The sequence below is a fragment of the Parasteatoda tepidariorum genome, chromosome 2, assembly GCF_043381705.1.
Source record: "Parasteatoda tepidariorum isolate YZ-2023 chromosome 2, CAS_Ptep_4.0, whole genome shotgun sequence".
Lineage (NCBI taxonomy): Eukaryota > Metazoa > Arthropoda > Arachnida > Araneae > Theridiidae > Parasteatoda > Parasteatoda tepidariorum.
In genome coordinates, this window is record NC_092205.1 from 91,464,754 (window position 1) to 91,488,414 (window position 23,661).

General features: G+C 32.7%; 1 protein-coding gene across 4 annotated transcripts in view; it reads left to right on the forward strand.

Annotated features, from left to right (window-relative positions):
* LOC107439782 (dopamine receptor 2) overlaps nucleotides 1-23,661 on the forward strand; it is a 105,648-nt gene that overhangs the window by 77,006 nt on the left and 4,981 nt on the right. The window contains exon 3 of one of the 4 annotated variants that reach the window (XM_071177908.1): nucleotides 567-597. The exons of the other annotated variants lie outside the window; for them this stretch is intronic. The gene's annotated coding sequence lies outside the window, so the exon portion shown is untranslated. The remainder of the gene's footprint in view (nucleotides 1-566; nucleotides 598-23,661) is intronic. 4 annotated transcript variants of the gene reach the window in all.

Sequence of the window (23,661 nt, forward strand, 5' to 3'; positions counted from 1 at the left end):
TATATATATATATATATATATATATATATATATATATAATATTCTCTCAAAGCATATAAGATTTTGTAAAGAAGAGAGAATAAAAAATGAAGTAATTGAAGGTACACTCTTGGGAAATTAAAAACAGAGAAAAATATTTTATTGACAATTAGATTTTGGCAGTAAGCTATTCCTTTTTTTTTTCGTGATAGTAATTTAAAACTGTAACTCGCCAACGTAACGTATGGTAATATTTTATTTTATGTTGAGAATGGTTGGCTGATGTTTTAAAACGGCGGTATTATAATAGTTTGCTATATTTATATTTTTAAAAAAAAACCCTCAATGCAATTATTTTTCTAAAAAATTTTTTTAACATTGTAATACCATTTTCTAATCTTTTTTATCAAGAAGTATAGAAATGTATTTAAAATGTAAATGAGAACATTTAATGCTGGAAAAATAATATTTTAAAGCTCAATAATGTCAAAGCGTCATTTTATGTCATTTTTAAATTGCAATTTTATTATTTTTTGATCTATAATTTTAATAGTATGAAAATATTAACCTTTCCTGAACGCTTTTAGGGAAGAAGAAAAACAGTTTACAATTTCCATCGTATGTATTATTTTCCACATACGTTTATTGATTGTAACCTTGTACTCTAAATGATGCCATTTAAAATAAATTTTCGAAAGAAATTTTACTGCTGTTAATAATGTTTGATAACAATATGGGTTGAGCTAATTTAGGCCGCAGATTTTACTTTGAAGAAACCTGATAGGAAGTTATGCGTGACTTGACTTTGTATTATACAAGCTATCTTTTCAATAATTCTTTATTTTTCATACAATTTTAACTTTGAAATATTAAATTTTAGAAGATATCCTTATATATGCTGTTTCAAAGTTATAATTTTAGAACACTCTATTCTTCTACTGATAAGCTTCAAAACAACAAAAAGGAAAATATGTTTTTATAAGAAACCAATTTATTTAGAACAATCAGTAAATAAAGTAGTTTTCAAAAACATCAAACATATTTCGAAGAAAAAATTATTCACTGAGGGTTTTTAATTAAAAAAAATATTTTTGGAATTATTTTTTTTTCACATTGAATTAATTTTATCCTTCATCTTTATTAAAAACGGATAAAAGGAATTTTTACAAGTTTCAATAATCAATTTCTTTAGAAAACCTCAACGCATAATTGAAAATTTTTACAAACCAAAAAATATATATATATGTATATATTTCTCATATTTCTTTAGTGCAGTCTAATTTATTATCACTTGCCGAGCATCGTTAAAATTTATAAATCAATTCAAAATCAAAAGATGTCTTGATAGATTTATAAATTAAATGTAGTGGTTAAAAATTAAACTAAGTTAGTCAAAGTATAAATACGAGATGAAACTATTTTTTACCATTTTCTAAATAGACCACAAAAAAATACTAATACTTAGTATTATCAATCCAAACTTATCGAGATGTGAACAACACTTAGACTTATCAAGACAGTTTTTTGACATAAAGATACGATTGGTCAATAGGATACCTGCAAGTGACGTAATGTGAGTATCTCGATCCTGAATGGTCAATTATCTTCATTGACACATTCTAAATTCTTTCACAGCGATTCTTTCTCAAAGATTTCAATTATTTCACTATATATTTACACAGAGACTTAACACAAAGACAGGCACGAAGCCGTGTGAAACATAAACAAACTAATTAGGCTAGGTACACGAAACAAAAATATATCATGATTACAATAGACTACATAAATAATAAGCATAATAAATAGGTAGACGAGAAATAATTTTGTTTCAGATAATTCGATGAACCATCTAATTAACTTATAGTTAATTAACATTCTAACTTATGTAGAGAAACTTAGCTTTAACATGACATTTTGCTGATAAAGATTAGCTGGTGCTGGCGTCATAGGTCACATGTGGGGATATGGGGGTCTTCTTGAATAGCAAGTATAGTGCTGCTTTCAGGAGAACTCCACCAGACACTCGTTTCGCGGCGTGGCGGGTACTATGGTTACGAGGAAAGGCCACTTCGAATAGGGGAGTGGGGTGAATAGTTTTGTCTTAATCTAAGCTTAGGTCGTCGTAAGTAAACCAATCGACACCTTCTTTTCTCCGTTTCACCCCCATTAGAAATGTACTCTCGCTTGTTACCATAGCAGCAGACAGCCCCAGACTTTCAGTCTGGAGGAGTTCTCCTCAAAGCCGCACTATACCCAATTGTCTTACAAATTATGGATCTGTTTATTTATTTAAACATTTGACCGATTCAATCGCGCATGCTGATTTGCTATATTATTTGGTTCATACCGGCCCCATACAGATTCGCCGTTTCCATTTCTGATTCGCTATACTAAGAATGATTCGCAGTCTAAATAAAAGGGTTTTAATCCTTAAACACGACTGACGGACATTTTTAAGAGCATGAACATGATTGAATTTTATAAAATATGACATGCACGGTTCATCAAAAAAGGACCACTTTAAATAACTCTTGATCTAATTAATGATCGGATCTTCACGTTCTAGGACTCAATCTTTAATGGCTCGAGGGGGTTGACCTGAAATATGCTAATTAATAAGTGCAGACGATATTTTAAGTTACGAAATCAAACACAAAAAACTACTTTCTCTGAAAAAACATACTTTTTTCGACGGATTCAGATTTACGACCCCCAATATATAGGAGGTAGCAGCAATCTGGAAAATATGATCCCAAGTTTGAACCGCTTAATGTTAATTTTACTTTCGGCGTGTTTCGCTATATCTCAAAAACTTCTAAGACGAATTTAAAAAAATTTGCACACAAATATAAAATTTGTTTATACAAAGAAAACCCCATGTAAAAAATAACTTTTAGTAAATATTTATTATTTTTTAATATTTTATTTAAAAATAGTCGAAAATATTTTGAATTGTAAGATATGCAATCTTTTGCATCGTTTTAAAGAATATAATTTTACATGCCAAAATACGGAATTGGAGGAAAATCGGTTGAATATTTCCTGAGAAATCAAATTTTAAAAAATCGTATGTTTAAATTTCTCAAGAACTATTCGACCGATTTCGCTCAAATTTTGTATTTTGCCATGTAAAATAGATACTTTAAAATGCGGTAAAAATTACAAACATTACAATTCAAAATATTTTTGACTATTTAATAAAATAACAAATATCTACTAAATTTTATTTTTTGAATGAAAATATTTTTCGATAAACGAATTTTATAACTGTGCAAAAAATTTTCAATTCATTCGAAAAGTTCCTGAGATATGGCTAAATACGCAAAAAATAAAATTACATTAAGGGGTTCAAACTTCGAATCCCTCTCCTGATCAAACCATGGGGACCCTATTTCCCAGGTTGCGCCCCCTATATTTTAAGAGTCAAAAATCCAAATCCGTTGAAAAAAAGGTATGTTTATTCAGAGAACGTAAGTTTTCAGGTCTGATTTCGTAACTTAAAATATCGTCTGGATTTATTAATTAGCATATTTGGGGTCATCCCCTCGAGACATTGAGAGTGAGTCCTAGAACGTAGAAATCCGATCATTAACTTAGATCAAAAGTTATTCAGGATGGTCCATTTTTTGACGCACTGTACAATACGTAATATATGTAATAACACTGTACTTTTTGTACAATATGTAATTGATATTTTGAAGTGTTAGAAACTGAACATTATTGAATTTGAAACAATTGAATTTTTGAAGTGGTGAAATTAGATCAAAAGTTATTCAGGATGGTCCATTTTTTGGTGCACTGTACAATATGTAATATATGTAATAACACTGTACTTTTTTGTACAATGTGTAATTGATATTTTGAAGTGTACGCTAGTCGAAAATGGTGACAGACCCTTCATGAATTATTCATTTTAAATTTTTTATATACCAAAAGCTAAATTCAATTCTTAAAAAATTTCTGCATTCATTTAAATATTCGACTTGTTCAAATATTTGTACACGGAACGATTTTAGGAAGAATAAAAATTGAAAAGAAAGTAATTCAATAAAAAAAATGACTTTTGTGAGTTTAAAATGTTCTTCTGAAATAATTTGATTTTATTGCATTTGTCAGAAAATACTTCAAATATCACGCGTTGGAGTACACAAAGCATAAATTCCATTGTTTGTAAATTAGCTGAAGAGAAATACGATTTTTTTTCTTCCTTTAAGCCGAAAAAAAATGGCGTCTAGAAAAACCGGAAATTGAATTTTGAGCTGAGAAAGAGTGGAAATCTAAAACATTCTGTTCCACATATTTCTTTCTCATTCCTGAAGAAATACAGCAATTTTTTTAAATGTAAAAACTATTCATTTGTCTGGGAATACTATTTTTTAAAAAAAGAGCTTTTTTTTAAAGCTCTGCATAAAAATCTTTAAACTTTTTATGCCTCTCTCTTGATGATGTATTTCTTTTTAAAAAGCATAAATAGATAAAAGAAATGTAAAAGGAAAATTCTGGCACACATTCCTTAGCATGGAAGGCTAAAAAAAAATAATAATAACAATATGGAAAATAAATATAAAAAAAATTTCTTAAAAAAATATTAAACATACTTATTTTTTTTAAAAAAACCACAAAATTTTTCATTTTTTTTTGTTGAAATTTTCTTTATGAAAGATACTTTTGTTGTGTTATAAAAAAATTATAGTTTACTTTCTCGAAATTAAAAAAATCTATGATGATGAAAACTAATACTTCTGTATTATTTTAAACCCATCACTCTATATTTATGGGCCGTGATAGCCTAGTCGGTAGGGAGCTGTGCCCATGTCCGAGAGTTCGCGGGTTCGAACTCCGCCGGCCGAAGATTCCCCGTGTAGTAAATCGAGACTTATGCACGCTAAATCTGTCGACTCGCAAAGTCCTCCATGTTCCCATAACAAATCAATACCTCTGGGGTACAGGATTGTAGATCGATCGCTCTCTGATTCAGGTCATAATTACGATCTGTGGATGAATGATTGGATCCGCCCTATAAACGGGTGCGACGAATGGATATGGCAGTAGTCGAATTCTTGACCATAGATGGCGCCACTGGAAAACAAGAACAATCGCACCCCTCTGCCTAAACAGGCATACGGCAACAACAACAACTCTATGTTTATAGAAAAGGGTTTCTACATGTATCAACATTTAAAAATCCAGTTTTTAAATCCAGTGAATAATGTACAGAGAGTCCATAAAATTAAAAATTAAAATTAACATTTAATATGTAATTCGAAAATTATTAATTGTTAAGCTTGCAGTACAAAATACCACGCGGGGGCTGAGCTACATTCCAAATGAAAGCGACTAGAGAGTTATTACTTTTAGATTAAATGTTTAATATTTCTTTGAAATCAAAAAGGATTTTCCTTCTAACAGTGGAACAATTTGAAGTATGATATTTTCTCTTCAGTAATGGGATACCTGCAAGTGACGTATTTTGGGTTTATCAATCCTGATTGGTTATTGAAACGTGGCATTTGTTTACGTTAGCAACTGTTCTTTCCATTCTATCCCCAGTAAGCCAAACCCGTCAAGCATCAATTCTCTTAAATGATGCATTCGATATTCGTACACAAAGATTCTTTCACAAGGATTTATTATTTCACTATATATTTCTTACTTAACACAGAGACAGACCTGAAATCATGTAGAACATAAACAAACTAATTATGCATCGAAGTTGCCTGGTATACAAAACAAAAATATATCACGATTACAATAAATACATAGACAAATAATAAATCTAAGTTAAGTAAAAGACGTAGAAGAGGAAGAATTATATTTCAATAAATTCGATGTTTGATACTGCACTGTATATGATTAACTTCACGTTAATTAACATTCTAACTTATGTGGAGAAAATTAGCTCGACTTTAACAAGCCATTTTGCTTATAAGCGATCAGCCGGTGATGACGTCATATGTCATGTGTGTGGGTATACATAGTCTTCTTCTTCTTGAAGTGCAAGTACCCGATTGGGGAGTTTCTTCCAAAAATAACTCCCATTATGTCTATTTGTTGTTCTTTTGCAATACTTATGAAGTTATTATACGAAGTATTATGATTTACCTTCATTGTGGCTGAGTCAATAAATAATATAAAAGTAAAAAGTACCAGCACACTTTTTTTAATTAGTTAATTAATTTTATTTAATTAGCTAATTACTTTTATTTAATTAGTTAATTAATATTATAGGTTTAAAAACATTAAAACAAGATGAATTACCCTGAAAACTTGTCCAATAATAGCATTTATTTACTGATTCTTTTCGAATCAATCAGATTTTACTCTCTTAATACGTAATAATTCGTCAAGTTTTCTTTTCATAAATAATTAATTTTTGACCTCTAATGTGCGTATTTTTTGGCAGGTATTCTCAAAGTACATATTAGGATTAATAAGTAGTCCACAAATTGTAATTAATATTTTACTTTTGTGTACTTTTTTATTTTACTTAAAATCTTTTTTAAGAGGAAAATTTAATTTAATTTGATTAAGAAGACTTTTTTTTTATAAATTTTATTAAGAAGAAATACTGTTTGACGTAAATAGCTATAATTAATCACATTCCTTAAGAGTTCTCTTAATAACGGTTTAATTTATTCGAAAAGAATGCAAATGATTCTTCCGCAGCAGTTTCCGGTGGCAGCTTTCAATTTTAATTAGCGTCACTTTTAAACTGTGTGACTATAAAATGTCTGCATTGATAATGTTGTCAAGACATTATTTTAAAACCCAGATTATTATTTTTATAGACAGTCAAGATAACAATACGTTGGGAGTTTTTTTTTAAATACTTACATCTTCAACTGGTTCATGTGAAAAAAAATTATTTATTTAGGTCAAATATATTTTAAAAACTCGAACGTTTCTTTCGAAATGACCCCCTTATTATGGAAGAGCCTATTTTGAAGAAATTAGGGGTGATTGGAGGGGACAGCAAAAAACTTTTTCTTGAACAGCAAATTGCCCGATGTTCACGCTGAGATGAATGAGATGTTTGCACTTCGAAGTTATGCACAAGCTTATACCTATTACAACATCCAATTTTTTTTCTTCCAATTCCCACCTGGAGAATGACTGTTCGTCAATACAGGCTGTAGTTGTAGTACATTTACGTCGCACTAGAACTGCACAATGGGCTATTGGCGACGGTCTGGGAAACATCCCTGAGGATGATCAGAAGACATGCCTTCACAATTTTGATCCTCTGAAGAGGGAATGGCACTCCCGCTTCGGTAGCCCGACGACCTGCACGCGAAGTAGAGCACTTTACGGTAGAACAGTTTAACGAGGGCCCATACCGCACATCCTCGATCCCTATGCAGACTGATCCAAGTGGTCACCCACCCGCAAACTGACCGCAGCCAGTGATGCTTGACTTCGGTGATCTGCTGGGAACCGTGTCTTAACAATCAATCCATTGCGGGACTCGTCAATACAGGCATCTGAAGGGCAGATTTGTTGGCCACTCTTTCATGGGCACCCTATTAGGGGGGCCAACCCCCTAATAGGGTGCCCATGGTAGATGTCCCCCCCCCTTTACGAACAGATAGCGTATAGAATGCTTGACACACGCTTCTGAAGCTTGGACAATGGCAAAACTGGAGGAAAATTGTATCGCATTAATTGAGAGAAAGGTTTTGCGGAGTATACTTGGTGGTGTAAATGAAAACAGTAACTGGAGAAGGAGATTTAACTTTGAACTGTGCAAGATTTATAAACAACCTGATATTATTAAATACGTGAAAATAAATAGAATGAATCGGATGTCCCACGTGATTCGAATGAGTGATGACAAAATTAAAAAGATACTTTTCAGACCCACTGGAACGAGAAAGCGGGAAAAGCCGCGGTTGAGATGGGCTGACTCATGGGAGTCTGATTTTCCTGCAATGAATGGAAATAGTTGAGATCCAAGATAAATCGGAAGTTGTTATGGAGAAATCTCCAGAGGAAGGCATTGGATCATATTGGGTTGTCTGGCCAACTATGATGATGAGCGTGGAGAATGAAAAAACATCCATGCGTTGTCCGGTATTCGAACCCAGGACTTTTCTGGTGTAAGGACAGTTTTCTAGTCCCTACACAATTCGGTTGGCAGCATCTCACATTGCTAAAATGACTCACATTGCATCCCTTGAATGAACTAATTTGCTTAAATATGTGAGTGAAACTATGGATCAACTTCCTAAGCATTATTTCAACAACTATTCACTATTTAGAGAGAAAAATATTAATCAGAATTTATTTATCGAATTTGTACAAACTATCGATCAACTTCATACGCATCATTTCAACAACTATTAGATATTTAAAGAGAAAAATATAAATCAGCATTTACTTATCGTATTTTTACAGTATTCAAAGAATTATTTAAAAACTGTGTAACTTAAAAAAAATGTGTTGGCTGTTCTCTAAATATTCAGAATATATTTTCAAAAAGAAAATGAATTGAAATTATAGATTCCTGCTAAGATATTTTTCTTTCAAAAAACATAGCGCATCTCCTCCGTCAGTAATTTGGTTTTTAATAGTAATTATTATTCAAAATAATTACCGTAAATTAACTAACTTGGTGCGGTGAAGGGTAACTTTATGGGAAACGCATATTTTCTGAGTTATCTGAGAAAACTTGTTGCTGCTTCAAGATAAGCTTTTCGAAAATTAAAAGAATTCTCAGGGAAGAATAAAATAATTATTTCATAAATCAAATAAAAGAATTTTTTCAAATAATCGAACACTTGATTTTACAATCAACAGAAATAAAAATTAAAGATTAAAATTTAAAAATTTAAGAAATACAATCTCTATTACATTTCATATATTAGAATAATACAACAGAGTTTGGCGAGTTTCTTGGCGAATATTTTAATATGAAGCTTCTTACCCAAAGATATCATTATCTATATAAAAATCTACATTTATATTGAAAATCTATTATCTATGTAAAAAAAATCTATTATCTATGTAAAAAAAAATCTATTATCTATGTAAAAAAAATCTATTATCTATGTAAAGAAAGTCTATTATCTATGCATCAACTGTATTGAGTTTACTATCTCATCACATGAAAGTAAAGTGAAACCTCTCGGGAGCAACCACTCTCCATTCCACGGTAAAATGGTCGTTGATAGAGATTGGTCGTTCCTAGAGGTTAATGACTTCAAAATTGGGTACTTAAGTATTAACGCAACCAGGCCAAAATTCGCAAAATTTGGCGACCCTACTTACGGCAACCCTACGTGTTATACGTGGTTTTTCGTAAACAAATTATTTTGCTTACTGGTTAGATTGAATGCCGTGAGTAATATAAAAAACTGTATTTGTTATGAGAAATAATGCACTATGTGATATCGAAATAATATGTAATCTAAAAGGTTATTAAAATATATGCTTATAATTTTGTTTATAAAATACTTTGTTTTATAAAAAAAAAATTGATTTCAATTTTTTCTACTTACGCCAAATTTGGCGATTTATGCGAATTTTGGCCTGGTTGCGTTAATACGTAAGTACCCANTTTACTCGACGGCTTAAATCAGATTTCTGATGCATCGCCTTGAATGAAAGTCGCAGTATCGGCTTGCCGATATATGCCTTAAATCGATATGTCTCGATACATCGATTTATAGCCCAGTCCTAATTAGAATAATACAACAGAGTTTGGCTAGTTTCTTGGCGAATATTTTAATATGAAGCTTCTCACCCAAAGATATCATTATCTGTATAAAAATCTATTATCTATATTGAAAATCTATTATCGATGTAAAAAATCTGGTATCTATATAAAAAAGTCTATTATCTATGTAAAAATTAAATGATGTGCTGGAACATCAACTGTATTGAGTTTACTATCATCACCATGAAAGTAAAGTGAAACCTCTCTGGAGCGACCACTCTCCATTCCACGGTAAAATGGTCGTTGATAGAAATTGGTCGTTCCTAGAGGTTAATGACTTCAAAATTGTTATCAGAGGTGCATGATTTTTTTGCATGCGATTTTATTTTAATCAGTGTAATTTTCTTGGTGTGGAGATGCCACTTTTGTTGGTGTCATGAAAAGACGGATCCATGAATGAAATTTAGCGTCTATAAAATGATCCCAACTGATATAATTATGTGTAAAAACAAAATTACCTATTATGAATGATAAAGCTATTTCGAATAAATAAACAATTACATTTTTTGTTTTTAAGTTTGCCTTTAAAAGATGATTTATTTAACTTTAAAAGATGAGAAGAGTGTTGTTTGAGATGTTTGCTTTTTTCTAAAATAACTTTTTGTTTTTAATTTAACTTTCAACTCTGAAAGTAAATCATTGATAGCATCATCTTTAGTGCACTCTTAGTGCAGATTTAGTGCATATGTTTGCCCGCTAAGGTTTTCTTCAACAAGTGGTCGTAAATAAATGTGGTCGCTACATAGAGGCTGTCTTTCTTTAGAGATTGTCTTTCCTAGAGGTTTCACTGTATTTTTAATGCTCCAATTTAAAAAGGAATATTATTTTTACACTCCAAAACTCTGTTTCATCAAAGAAAAATTTCGTCCGATCATCCTCTCCCTTGTTGCCATGATTATTCACATTTGTAAGCTTCATAAAATACAAACGATCTGATTGGTCCAAGCGTGAGTTGCTCGTAACTTTGGGCAATTTTTTCCTCAGCGGAGAGAAACAGTTTCTTGATTCCTAAAGCACATGACTAATCTTTTGTTGAAGTTGAGGATACGATTGCGCTTGCGATCGACTTAGTTGCCGATAATTTTCATCGTGTGATAAGATATTTTACCTGCCCCTGACGGAAGTAGATGGGATATGACTATTGGCGATGATAACACGTAAATGTGGAACGAAATTATCGTAACATAAACAGCATTTCGATATTCGTTTTCTACCCCTGATAAATAAAATCAATAAATATAAAACAAAATAATAATAAATTAAAAAATTCATTTTTTGCAAGAGTCTTGCAGAAATTAATCAAAATAGGTTATTCGTTCGATTTCGTTTCGAAACTAAATGAAGTTACATAGTTTATTCAAGAATACTTTTTTCACCTGAATGTATGAAAAATCTTAATTTATGTACCTGGCGTTATTCTGTATAAGCTCGTGTTGTTTATCTGGAAGTTAATTTGTAAGTATGCGATAACCAAATTGTTGTAAAAATAACTTATTAATTTATTTTTATAGGGATTTAAAAACACTTTATTGTTTAGTATTTATTTACAAATACACTGTATTTATTTTTTATAAAACGCATAACTGTATTTAAAAGACTTAATTTTTGAATATAATAGTTGATTCACCTGATATGAAGAATTGGATATGTTAAACCAAAATTGATTTAATTCAATTTTTACATTTTGCCTTTCTTTTCACCAGGTGTGAAAAATAGCCAAATACCGTATTTGGCAATACTGCTCTTTTTAACTGTTGCACTAGAAATCGAACTAACCAACAAACTTGCGAATCTATAACTTCCTTTGTGACGTACACATCGAACTTGAGATTACCAAATAAGAATTAAAGAAGAAATTTTTTGGCTATGCTTTAAAATTGAATTAAGCTACAATATTTCTTAAAAATATAGCAACTATGCTTTTTTAATAATATCCGTTGTTGAACAGCCAACCGAATTTCGGGTTTACGACCACTAATGCTTAACTCCGTAGCCATGTAATTTTTGAACCAATCCAGAAGACAAGGAAACTCCTGGATCAGTACCCCAAGAAGTATTAATTTGTTATGGGAACATGGAGGACTTAGCGACTTGACAGATTTAACGGGCAGCAATCACCATTTACTACACGGGAAGTCTTTGGTCAGCTGGTATCGAACCCTTGAACATGGGCCCAGTGCCCTACCAACCAGGCAGCAAATATGCTTTTAAAAAAAATTGGTGTATGAAATATTTGTATAGAAATAAACATATTTTATTTATAAAACAATAACAAAAAATAATAACTTTTAATAGCATGTTTTATCGGAACAATTCGCTGAGGAATTAATTCTATAAAACTTTTATTGTATGAAAAATAAAAAACTTAACTTCTTTCAGCTTACAGATTAAAATAATCGAAATAAAAGTATAATGTAAACTTTTTTATGAAGATTTTTTAAGAAGTTAACAAAGGCATATTTACTACAAAAACAATGGGAATTCTGAAAATGTTATTTCCCATTTAAAGTAATAATTTCCAACAAACATGAAATAATTGATATTTTTAAAGTTTTTAAGTAATCGGAAATACGTTTGCGCTAAATATATTTGCAATTGATGTAGATAAAAAAATTTATAAACAAAGAGATATTTCTTTGACTTTTTTAACTTTTGAAATCTAAATTATATTTATTCATCTGAAATCTAATTTAAATAGATAAAAATATCTGATTTTATATAAATGATTTCCAATATCTAATTTAAAATAAATATATTTACAATTCATCTAGAGAAAACAAAATTCTAAATGAAGAGATTTTTCTTTGACTTTCTGCTCTTGTTTTAAACTCTAAATGATATTTATCCATCTGAAATATAATTTGAATCTATAAAAATATCTGATTTTATATAAATGATATCTAATTATATCTGATTTAATTAGAAGTGATTAAAAGGAAAATAGGAAAACATTTGAAAAATATTTTGTGAATTTTGATAGTTATTTTATTTTATCAATTCAGACTGAAAAGCTGGAGTTAACCTGAATCTTGTATCAAGTTTAAAATGGAGCTGTGTAAAAAGTTCAACTTTGAAATGCTTTATTCCATTACTATAAGCATATATTGTAATACAATATTTACTAAATTACTTTTTTTGCAAGGGTGTGAACATCACCTTCCTTTATATTAATCTCGTCCATAAATACATACTGAGTCCATAAATACTTCATTTATGATGGGTATTCCGTTCTGCACTTCGAATCAGAATTAGTTAATGATGTCAGTGTTCTTGATTATTCCATAAACAACTTACAACGCACAAAATGATTTATTTTACAATTCTATTTACTTAAATATAAAATACTAGTTTCATCAATAAAACTCGAAGCACTCAAAAATATAAAATGGCTTGAATATAAATATAATTATTGCTCAAAAATAACTCAAAGCCATTTTGTTTTTTCTCCGCAAAAAAGAACGAACAAACTCAAAAACAGCTAAAACAAACTGTTACCATATCAACTTAGATTAAAGTTAAAACTAGATCAAAGATGAACTCGATCAGAGTTAAAAATTAAGCAGACGATAATTCTCAACAGATATTGTTGTTATAGTTCATTTACGCCACACTTGAGCTGCACATAGGCTATTTTATTTTATATTTTATATCCGTCTTTGAACAGTCGACCCAATTTTGGGTTTACGACTACTAATGTTCAACTCCGTAGCCTTCTAATTTTGAACCAATCCAAAAGACAAGGAAACTCCTGGATCATTACCTCCAGAGGTATGATTTGTTGTGGGAACATGGAGGACTTTGTGACTCGACAGATTAAACATGCATCAGTTAACATTTACTACAAGGGCAGTCTTCGGCCGGCAGGAATCGAACCCACGAACTCTTGGACATGGGACCAGTGCCGTACCAACCTAGGTATCCCGGCAGCACATGGGCTATTGGCGACGATCTGGGAAATATATGTGAGGATGTTTCAAAGGCATGCCTTTACAATTTTGATCGTCTACAGAGGGGATGACACACCCGCTTCGGTAGCCTAACGACCTGCGTGTGAAGTCGAGCACTTTACGGTAGAACAGTTTAATGAGGACCCGTTCCGCGCACCCTCGGCCCCTACTCAAGGTGATCAAAGTGGTCACCCACCCGCTTACTGACCGCAGCCAGTGATGTTTGTCTTCGGTGTTCAACTGGGAATGTGACATTAATATTTAACATTGCTGATATGTCACATATTAATTACATTTGTGTAGTGCTGTGCGATTAAGAACAGGTGTTGAAGAATCGCATTATCTGAAGCAACTTTATTCTACAATCTATCAGAATGTTCTAATTGAGTGTTGAGCCCAAGAAAAAGGCTACAAATACAAGTAGAACCCTTAACTCTGGTGTGTGTTTTTTTCTCTTAGTGTACTTTCCAACTATTTTACTCTATTATTGTGAAATGTGCTAATAAACTGAATCAGAACTTAAGGGCAAGGATTTGGCGATTCAAACGAAATGCTGTATCTAAAATGAAGAACAAAATTCTGAATGTGACTTTGAGCAGCACGGAGTACGATGAAGCTGAATTCTTCTTTCTAAAACTAATTCGAAATGAAACCTTCAAAAATGAAAACGAAAAAAATGAAAACGAAAAAAATGAAAACGAAAAAAATGAAAACGAAAAAAAGAATATAATATAGGCAAGTTTTTCGAGATAAAAATGCACTAGTAAGAGTGAAGACAAATATTTTAATTGGGAGAAGACCTAGATTTCAAAATACCAGTGTTATCGTCTGCGACAACCGTTCTTTGTGGAACGGTTTTATTTTGCGGCTCGTCTTTTGAAACACTCAGAATGATGATGACATTTATTTTAGATTCTGGGTGACTGAAACATCCAGAATCTAAAATAAATGTCCTTATACATTTATTTTAAATTCTGGATTATTGTGCTCAATATTCATAAAATATGGATGGTGCTTTCTACACTAGGGAACGCTGCAAGCTCCATACCGCCTAAACTTCCGGGTTACTGTTCCCGGTGTATTTTTAAGCCATTTTGCTCACAACGTGATCATTGTGGTTTGAGATTCTTGCAAACGTGGTATTTGATTACTTATTACTTGTGTTTACAATGCTAAAAGTACTAACACTAACGTAAGATGGTGCGCAGCTTGCAACAAAAACAAACATGAATAAACAAATGGTAAGAGACCTAATCAGGACTGCCAAAAAAGCGAGTTATTCATAATCTAGCAACCATGTCACCTTTTTTAACAATACATCTATAAATAACTAAAACAATTTTTCACTTCAAACTCACCAGAATTACTTAATAACATTAATATCTTATGAAATATGGCAGATTTGAGCTCAGAAATTACGTAATTTACTTCTTTTATTGAAAAAAATCTTCCGTTTGAAAATATCGCCTCGCAGAATAAGCTGTTGTAAGCAGTTGCAAACTTTCTAACCGGAACTAGAGCAGGTATTGAGCTCGAGATTGTTATTGTTTACATTTATATTGAAAACACCATCCCATTACTCCCTTCTCCTTCGTCTAGTCCTTCTCTTATACCATAATCAATCTCATTTTTCACGCGAGAGAGTCCTTCTCTTCTAACTCTTTCCTCCCCCCACGAATAGGGGAGCGACACTTCTCTTGTCCCACACCCACTGACCGTCAGGTCAGGGGTCATTCAGATGCATGGGAGTGGAATCCGAAACCTGACATTGTCAAACCATTGTTTACCATTAACAACAAGAAATACACGAATCATCTTTGTACGCTGGTCTACAAATAATGCTCTCTCCAGGAAAACATGTTGGGTAAAAGGAGAAAGATGATTTATAAAGAAAATAATATGCACTCCCTGTCTAGGATTTAATGCTCCTTCCGCATCGCTATTAAGGGATAGAATTATCAATTCAGTAACATTCTAAATTACAAGCAACCATTATGCCAAACCATTGTATATCAAGACTGTTAAAAAGGCATGAATAATTCTATACTTACTTTAGCAATTTACAGATGTTTACACCTTGAAACAGTTCAAAGTTTATCCACGCATGCTTTTCTGGTCGCACTTCGTAGATTTATTGTATGAAGGGGAAGACTTGAAACTTGTTTACACGGCGCGAATTTTAAAATAATTTTAGGTAGGTACTTCATTTACGTCTCGCTAGAGCTGCATGCTGGGCTATTGGCGACGCTCTGGGGAACATACCCTAAGGATAATTCGAAGACATGCCATCGTAATTTTCATCCTCTGCACATGATCTTAAAACTTGTTTTTAGTTTTGTAAACCAATGTTTCATAACCTACCATTTTAATGATTCGGTTTTTAACATACAAGCAAATGTGGGGCGCAGGGCTCCTCACTAGGACCAATTCTCTGGTTAGTGTTTATCAATATCATTTTTAGTGTTCATATACAACCCCGTTTTAAACTGCTGGTGTTTGCTGATGATGTACTTCCTCCTTATGAGAGATTCGATACTATATAGACTTGATAATTTGGGCACAGAAACCGCGGAATCGCTGACATCTTGGGCCGAGAGATACAAATTGGAATTTGAACCAGACGAAACAAAGACTGTCACATTTCCCAAGGATAAAAAAATAAGAAGAAGACCCCCTGCATAAAAATGCGACACACAACTAGAGCATACATAAAGAATGAACAGACCCTTAAATACCTAGGCGTAACCCTAGGCTGAGCTGGATCTCACATCTCGAGGATATTAAGCAAAAGGTTAACACAATATGCCACAAACTCAGCCACTGTTCCATAGCAACATGAGGCTTGAAACCGAATATTTTAAAAACAATTTATTTACAAGCCGTTGAAAAGATAATCATGTACGGCTAAGTGGCATGGTACAAACCAATATATATAAATATATAATCTGTGTTGAACAGTCGACCCAATTTTATGGTTTTACGACTACTTATGTTCAACTCCTTAGCTTTGTAATTTTGAACCCAATCCAGAAGACAAGGAAACTCCTGGATCAAGTATTAGGAGAAATTTGCCTTTGTGGAGGACTTTTTTTGGAACTAACCCGCATTTGGGTTGCATGGAAAGGGAAACCATGAAAATTTCTCACGGTTAGCCTGACCGCAAGGGGACTCTAACCCATGATCCGTTTGCCACTGATGATATTTCACGTCAGCACTGTGGTCGGTGCAAGTCGGACGCGGAATTCGTATCAACCAGCCATAGCCGGGATTCAACCCTGGTTCACCTCATTGGAAGGCGAACGCTNTATTGAGAGAAACTTTGCCTTCTTGGAGGACTTTTTGATGGAACTAACCCGCATTTGGGTTGCATGGAAAGGGAAACCATGAAATTTTTCCCGGTTAGCCTGACCGCAAGGGGACTCTAACACATGATCCGTCTACCACTGATGATATTTCACATCAGCACTGTGGTCGGTGCAAGTCGGACACGGAATTCGTATCAACCAGCCATAGCCGGGATCAAACCCTGGTTCACCTCATTGGAAGGCGAACGCTCTATTCTCTGGGCCATCGCGGCTCGGCACAAACCACCAGTCAAAATTAATAATCGATTAACTTCTAGTCAACGACTTTATCTGATCAAGATTACAAAATCTTATAGTACCGTAAGCATTTATTTCTGTATGTAAACAAATTAATATTTCTGTATATTTGTAAGCAAAATTTTAACCTCCTTTCTCTCGAAACTTTAAATAATTGATTGAGGTTGGCTGGAAGTAGTGCCCAGACGCGAATTATACGGGTAAGGGTTTTACTAACCTAGGTACGTATCCGCGTCTGGAAGGAAAGAAAAAAAGTACCGTAAGCACAAACACCCTTCAAATCTTAGCTGGCACATTACAAATCGACATAAAAAAAGTTAGAGAAGACTCATTTATAAAAAAATGTAAAATGGTTAACAAGCAGCAACAATAACCCCGGACCCAGAATTCAATATACCAACTGCAAAAACTGCATGATCAAGATATAAAACAACACTTCAACCCAACAGATTTTAAAACAATAGAATGGGGATTCATCCTCACCGACAGGTCTAGGCTATGAAATATGTACAGATGGTAGCAAGAAAGACATTATAGACAAAAAATACTGGAAGCAAAGAGACTCGTGTGGGCAGTGGATGCGTAGTAAAATTGAATGGATAAACTGTCCATAAATACTGTATAAGATTAATTAATGAAGCAAGCATTCACCCGGCAGAGCTGCACGCCAAAAGATTGGCAATAAATTGGCTAAACGAGAATAATATACAATCAGCAAAAATATACGCCGACTCCCGTTCCTCGTTAACACTAGAAAGACTGAAACTTAGTATGTACCTATATTGCCCAAAAGCAGTCAAAATGACTGTATTGTGAAAGAATAACGTACGTATAAAGATATTTGCTTAATTAATTTTTAATATTTTTTATATTTATTTACAGTTATATAACAAGTTGTTAGTAAATAGAAACAATAAAAAAATTTACTTCACTTGGAAAGAAAATATTAATTTATGCATTATTATTTGCACATTTTTTGCAAATGAAAAAGCAGTCAAAATGAATTCCTTTAGGCAACCTAGTGTTTAACTCACTTGAAAACCCCGTACCCACAAATAAGTTAGTGGAAGAAATTAAGCATAAGATTGGAAATAAGATCAAACTAAATTGGATCAGGGACCATACGGGGGAAGAGAGCAAACGAGGAGGCGGATTCATTAGCAAAAGCTGCTACAGAGCTCGGGATGGGTGGATATAAATTGCTACATAACTAGAGCTCAGCTGAGGAGACAACTCAGGAACGTCAGCATTAATCTTTGGCAGAAGAGGTGGTCAAATAGTGGATGATACAAACGCATCTCTTTTTTCCACAAGTTAGCAATAAGCGACTGATGAGTGATTTTTATTTAAATAAATTTTACACCGGCCACGGAGTGTTCGGAGACCACCAGGCCAGATTATTCAAAAAAAACAAAAAAAACATCAAGTTGCAAATATTACGGCAAATATCAAACCATTAGGCGCATTTATTAACAGAATGAGTTAAATTTACAATACTCCGTGGGAATACCCTTAAAAAATCAAGGAGACATGAGATCGATCGTGACGCCGAACAGAAAGGCAAAAACAAACAATCAGAAACATTATTAAATTACTTGCATTGAAGACATGACTCCGAACGACCTCATGGACCCCCTTTTTTACAATACCTTAATTTTACCATCAATCACTTTTGACTGGCATCTCCACCTCTCTGACATTTTAAACTATTGGTATTTTATTGTATTATATATTTATTTTTAATAACTTTAGCTGTGTGTTATAACGTAATTGATTTTTTACTTCCATTTTCAACTATTTTTATAGCTTCGTTTTATCCTATACATTTACATTTTAACTAAATTTCTTACCTAATATTTATTTTGATTGTTATTTTTTTTTATTCATATATACAATTATGTTTTTAGCTGGTTTAATGATCTTAATATTTCAATGCTATTTTTAAACTATAATTTTCTTACTTTCAAGTTTAATACTTTTTAATTCTACAATTTTAAATAACTTCTGGCTTTTATTCATTTTAATCAATCTCACCCTACTGTTGTTTTTAGGTTCAAATACCAATTTTATATGATCTTAATTATTTATGGAACAGGTCTTCGCATACTTTTGTAATTTTGATGTTTTGTAATTTTGATGTCTGTTTTGTTGAATGTCCCCCTATTAAAACCTGTTTAGACAATCCAAGTTCATGGACGAAGATTGATTGATATTGATGGAAACTTGTTTTGCTCTGAGCTTGGATTGTGTAAACTACCATCCAAGTCCTTGGACGATAGTAGAGCATGTTCTACTTTCCATTCAAGTTCTTCCTCCCTTAACCAATCAGCGTCTTAGGTTTTGTGACGTCAACAAGTAGGCATGAGATTACGTCATTTTGTTGTCTGTTTTCATATATTTTAGTCCAAATAAATTGACCTGTTACGGTCTATTTGCGTTATTATGATTTTATTTGAATTTATTTATTAATTTTAAACTCATGTAAGTAGGATTTTATAATGTTGAATATGAGCAATGCGCATGCGCAAGTTTTTCTACCGACCAATCAGTGACATTCAAGAACTTGTATAGTGTCGACGAATCATCTAATTTCTTGGACAGAGAAATTCCTCCAATTTCTCGGGTTCAAGAACTTAGATCGTCTAAACAGGCCAGGATTGTCAAACTGTCCGTTTATGTCAAATTGAATGATTTTCAATTTTCCCACTCTAAAGCAGCGCTCCATCGACCTTGATCTTATACGATGAGCGTCGCTGGGGCCCAAACACTTATTTTTGTATTTCATTATGTTAATATCTGTGCTGTTGCCAAGAGAAAATAATTGTTAATATTTTGGCTTTTAATAAATGCCACGGGTGAGGCTCCGGCCGGTGTTTGGGTCGGCCGGGTGCGCGTGACGTGGTTTCGGACTGCGGTCCTCTTCGAGGGACTGTCGCTGCGGCGAGTTAACTTATTCGAATGCCCATTTCTTTGGGCGGGGCGAAATAACCAATTCTTATAAACTATCAGCTGACCCTGATGTCATAGGTCACATGTGTAGGTATCCGTGATCTTCTTCTTGAATTGCAAGTACCCCTGAACTTATAAACTATAAAAGTAGAGTTTTACTAGACTTGTGCCAGAAATTATTTAAAAAATTAAATTTAAAATCAGTGTCGAGAAGTTAATGTTTAAAAGGATTTAAGAAGAAGTTTATAAATTATAAGTTTAAAATTTTATGTTTTCTTGTTGGTATAGATAGAATAAATGAAGAAGAGAGTAGAAGAGGTATTGTTATATTGCAAAAGTAATTTTTCCTGTTTGTAAATAATGTGGAGCTGTTTTCATTGTAAAATAAATTTTGCTGCTGTTTAAAAAAAAAATTATCTTATCATTAGGGCCGAGATACGCTGGTTGGTAGGGTGTTCGGGTCATGTCCAAGAGGTCGTGAGTTTGATCCTTGCAGGCCAAAAACTCCCCAGAGAATGGTGAAGGGTGCATGTTATATCTTTTAGGATCACAAAGTCCTCCAAGTTCCCATAACAAATCAGTACCTCTTGGAGTACTGAATCGGAGATTGATCGTGTTCTGGTTCAGGTCAAAATCACGATCTGTGGATTGATTGTGTGTGAATGTATCCTCCTTTTAAAACATGACGTGCGGCAGAAGTCGAATTATTGACCATAGATGGCGCCACTGGAAATCAAGAAGAATCGTGCCCCTTTGCCTTATTTGTGGTTAGTATTGACAAGTGGCATAAGACAACAACATTTCACCATTAGTCGATATATTATAGTGCTACAACAAGAAACAACGTTAATGTAATTTTTTCCTGTGTTACGCTAATAACGTCTTCAACTATTGGCGTAAATGTAATTGTTGAAGAATTCAATAATTTCACAAAAATCACTTCAAAAAAAATTTCTGGCTGTGATATATATTTTAACTGTATAGTATAAAGAAATTTATAATAAGCATCCTTTTTGAGAATAAATAAAGAGAAAAACAAGGACTCATTCTTTTCAAGTGGAATCAACACATCCTTTTCTTAAAAAAAAATTTCAACAAATGTTGTCAAAAGAATGTCATTCTAATTGCTTTCCTGATGTATTAAAAACTTCTTCTCTTTCAACATCAAGGAATCACATTGGATTACATTTTATTTTATGTCAAAAAATCATAAAGCGTATTTCTAAAAACATGTGAGTCTGCTTAGAAATTTTAGAGTATGAAGAAAAACTATTCTTTTTGCAAAAATACTCTAAGAAGATGTGTATTTTTTTTCTTTTCACCCAGAAATCTCTTTTTAATGTGTTTAAATTAATTAATTTTTGGAAACTGGAAAGCTTTCACAGTTTATATTTTTTTAAATTTTGCACTAACAAAATCATTCTAAGTTTTAATATAATGTTTTTAATTAAAACTTCCATCGGTCAATGTTATGTAATTTTCCTTTTTGAGCCCTGTGAATATTATATTGTTTCTGTCATATAGTTAGAGATTACAGGTGAATTTAATACCACCACCATAAATAGTAAATCGATTAATTTTATTGTGTTTTTTCCCAGCTCTTATGACTGATTTTAAATATTTTTACTTATCTAATTTTGAAAGTATGCATTTTGATGTTGGTATACAAAATTTTAAGAGTATAAAATGTACTTAAGTAAAAATTGAAATGAAATTAGTCGTTTTTTAAGACTTTTAATTTAAAAACAGAGATAGTTTATACGAGTGAATGAAAATTAAGCTACCATAGAATAATAGAAGAGACACTTTCAGTTTTTGACATTTTTTTAAAATTTTTCAAGAAATACTTAGAGAAATATTTTGCAACTTTAAAGATGTTTAGTTGATGCAATTTTTCATACTTAACAATAAAATTTAAAGCTTCCAGACCTAATTACGAAAATTAAGAATAAATTACTCGGAAGATTCGAGAATGTATAACAATTTTTTTTTATAACCGTCGTTGAACAGCCGACCCAATTTTGGGTTTATGACTGCTAATGTTCAACTCCGTAGCCTTGTAATTTTGAACCCTATCCAGAAGACAAAAGAAATCCTGGATCAAGGGTTGGGAGAAATTAGCTTTCCTTGGAGACTTTTTGATGGAACTAATCAGCATTTGCGTTACACGGAGGGGAAGACCACGAGAAACTCCCACGGTTAGCCTGACGGCAAGGGTACTCTAACCCATGATCCGTCTACCACTGAGGATATTTCACGTCAGCACTGTGATCGGTGCAATCCGGATGCGGAATTCGTATCGACTGGGATTCGAACCCGGTTCGCCTCATTGGAAGGCGAACGCTCTATCGCCCTAGCCATCACGGATCTGGATCAAGTAGTGGAAGAAATGTTGCCTTCGTGGAAGACTCTTTAATGGAACTAACCCACATTTGCGTTACATGGAGAGGAAAACATCTCACAGTTAGCCCGATGGCAAGGGAACTCTAACCCATACTCCGTCTGGGACTGCGTATATTTTACATTAGCACTGTTGTCGGTGCCATATCGACCAGTCTTCGAACCCGGTTCACCTCAGGGTTAAAGAGTGAATCGAATGTCCAGCTCACTTCTTTGAAAAGACTCATGTCGCTCCGAAATTCAGGATTCAGTCAATGACGTCAGCATCAACTTCTCGCTTTAAAAATGAATTGTTTCGCTTTTCTTTTTTGAAAAAACTATTTCCATGCATTCATTGTTTTCACTTTTTATTTTGATGTAATTTTCTTCTCATCTGATAGCAAAAAATTTAACAATAGTAGTCAAATATCAGCTTGCTTGATAGCGACCGCCCAAGAATTATTTGAAAACACAAAATGAGAAAAAGTCATTTTTCAAGTTTTATTTCAGAAAATGCAAAGGTGACAGCAAAGGAATTATAAAGTGTACTACAAGAATTTATCCTGCTGTGAATAAAGAAAGAATTATGCTTTATGTTTCCCGTTTAGTCGTGTAAGAACTTTTATTAGAATTTCCCCCCATTGAAATCGATATCGTCTCGTAACTTTAAACAGAAAAAAAGAAAGAAAAAACGCACGAAGTCAAAGAAAATAAAATCCGGAACTTCAAAAATAGAAGTTATTAATGCTTAAAAATTCTTTCACTTTCATAATATATCTTTTATTGTCATTATTCAAAATATTTATAATTTATTGTCATTATTAAATATTTATATGTTTTAATTATAATGCCTTAATTTTAAATATTTATGAGCAAGTGTAATATTTCCACTATTATATTCCCGAAGATTATTTTTGCTAGTAATTGACTTTTAAGGTTTTAGGTTCCTTTCCTAGAGATAATGTTTAAAAAAATTTGCNCGAACAATATGTAACAGACAGACAGACATCGCAAATAATAAACTATTGTTATCGAACAATATGTAACAGACAGACAGACATCGCAAATAATAAACTATTGTTATCGAACA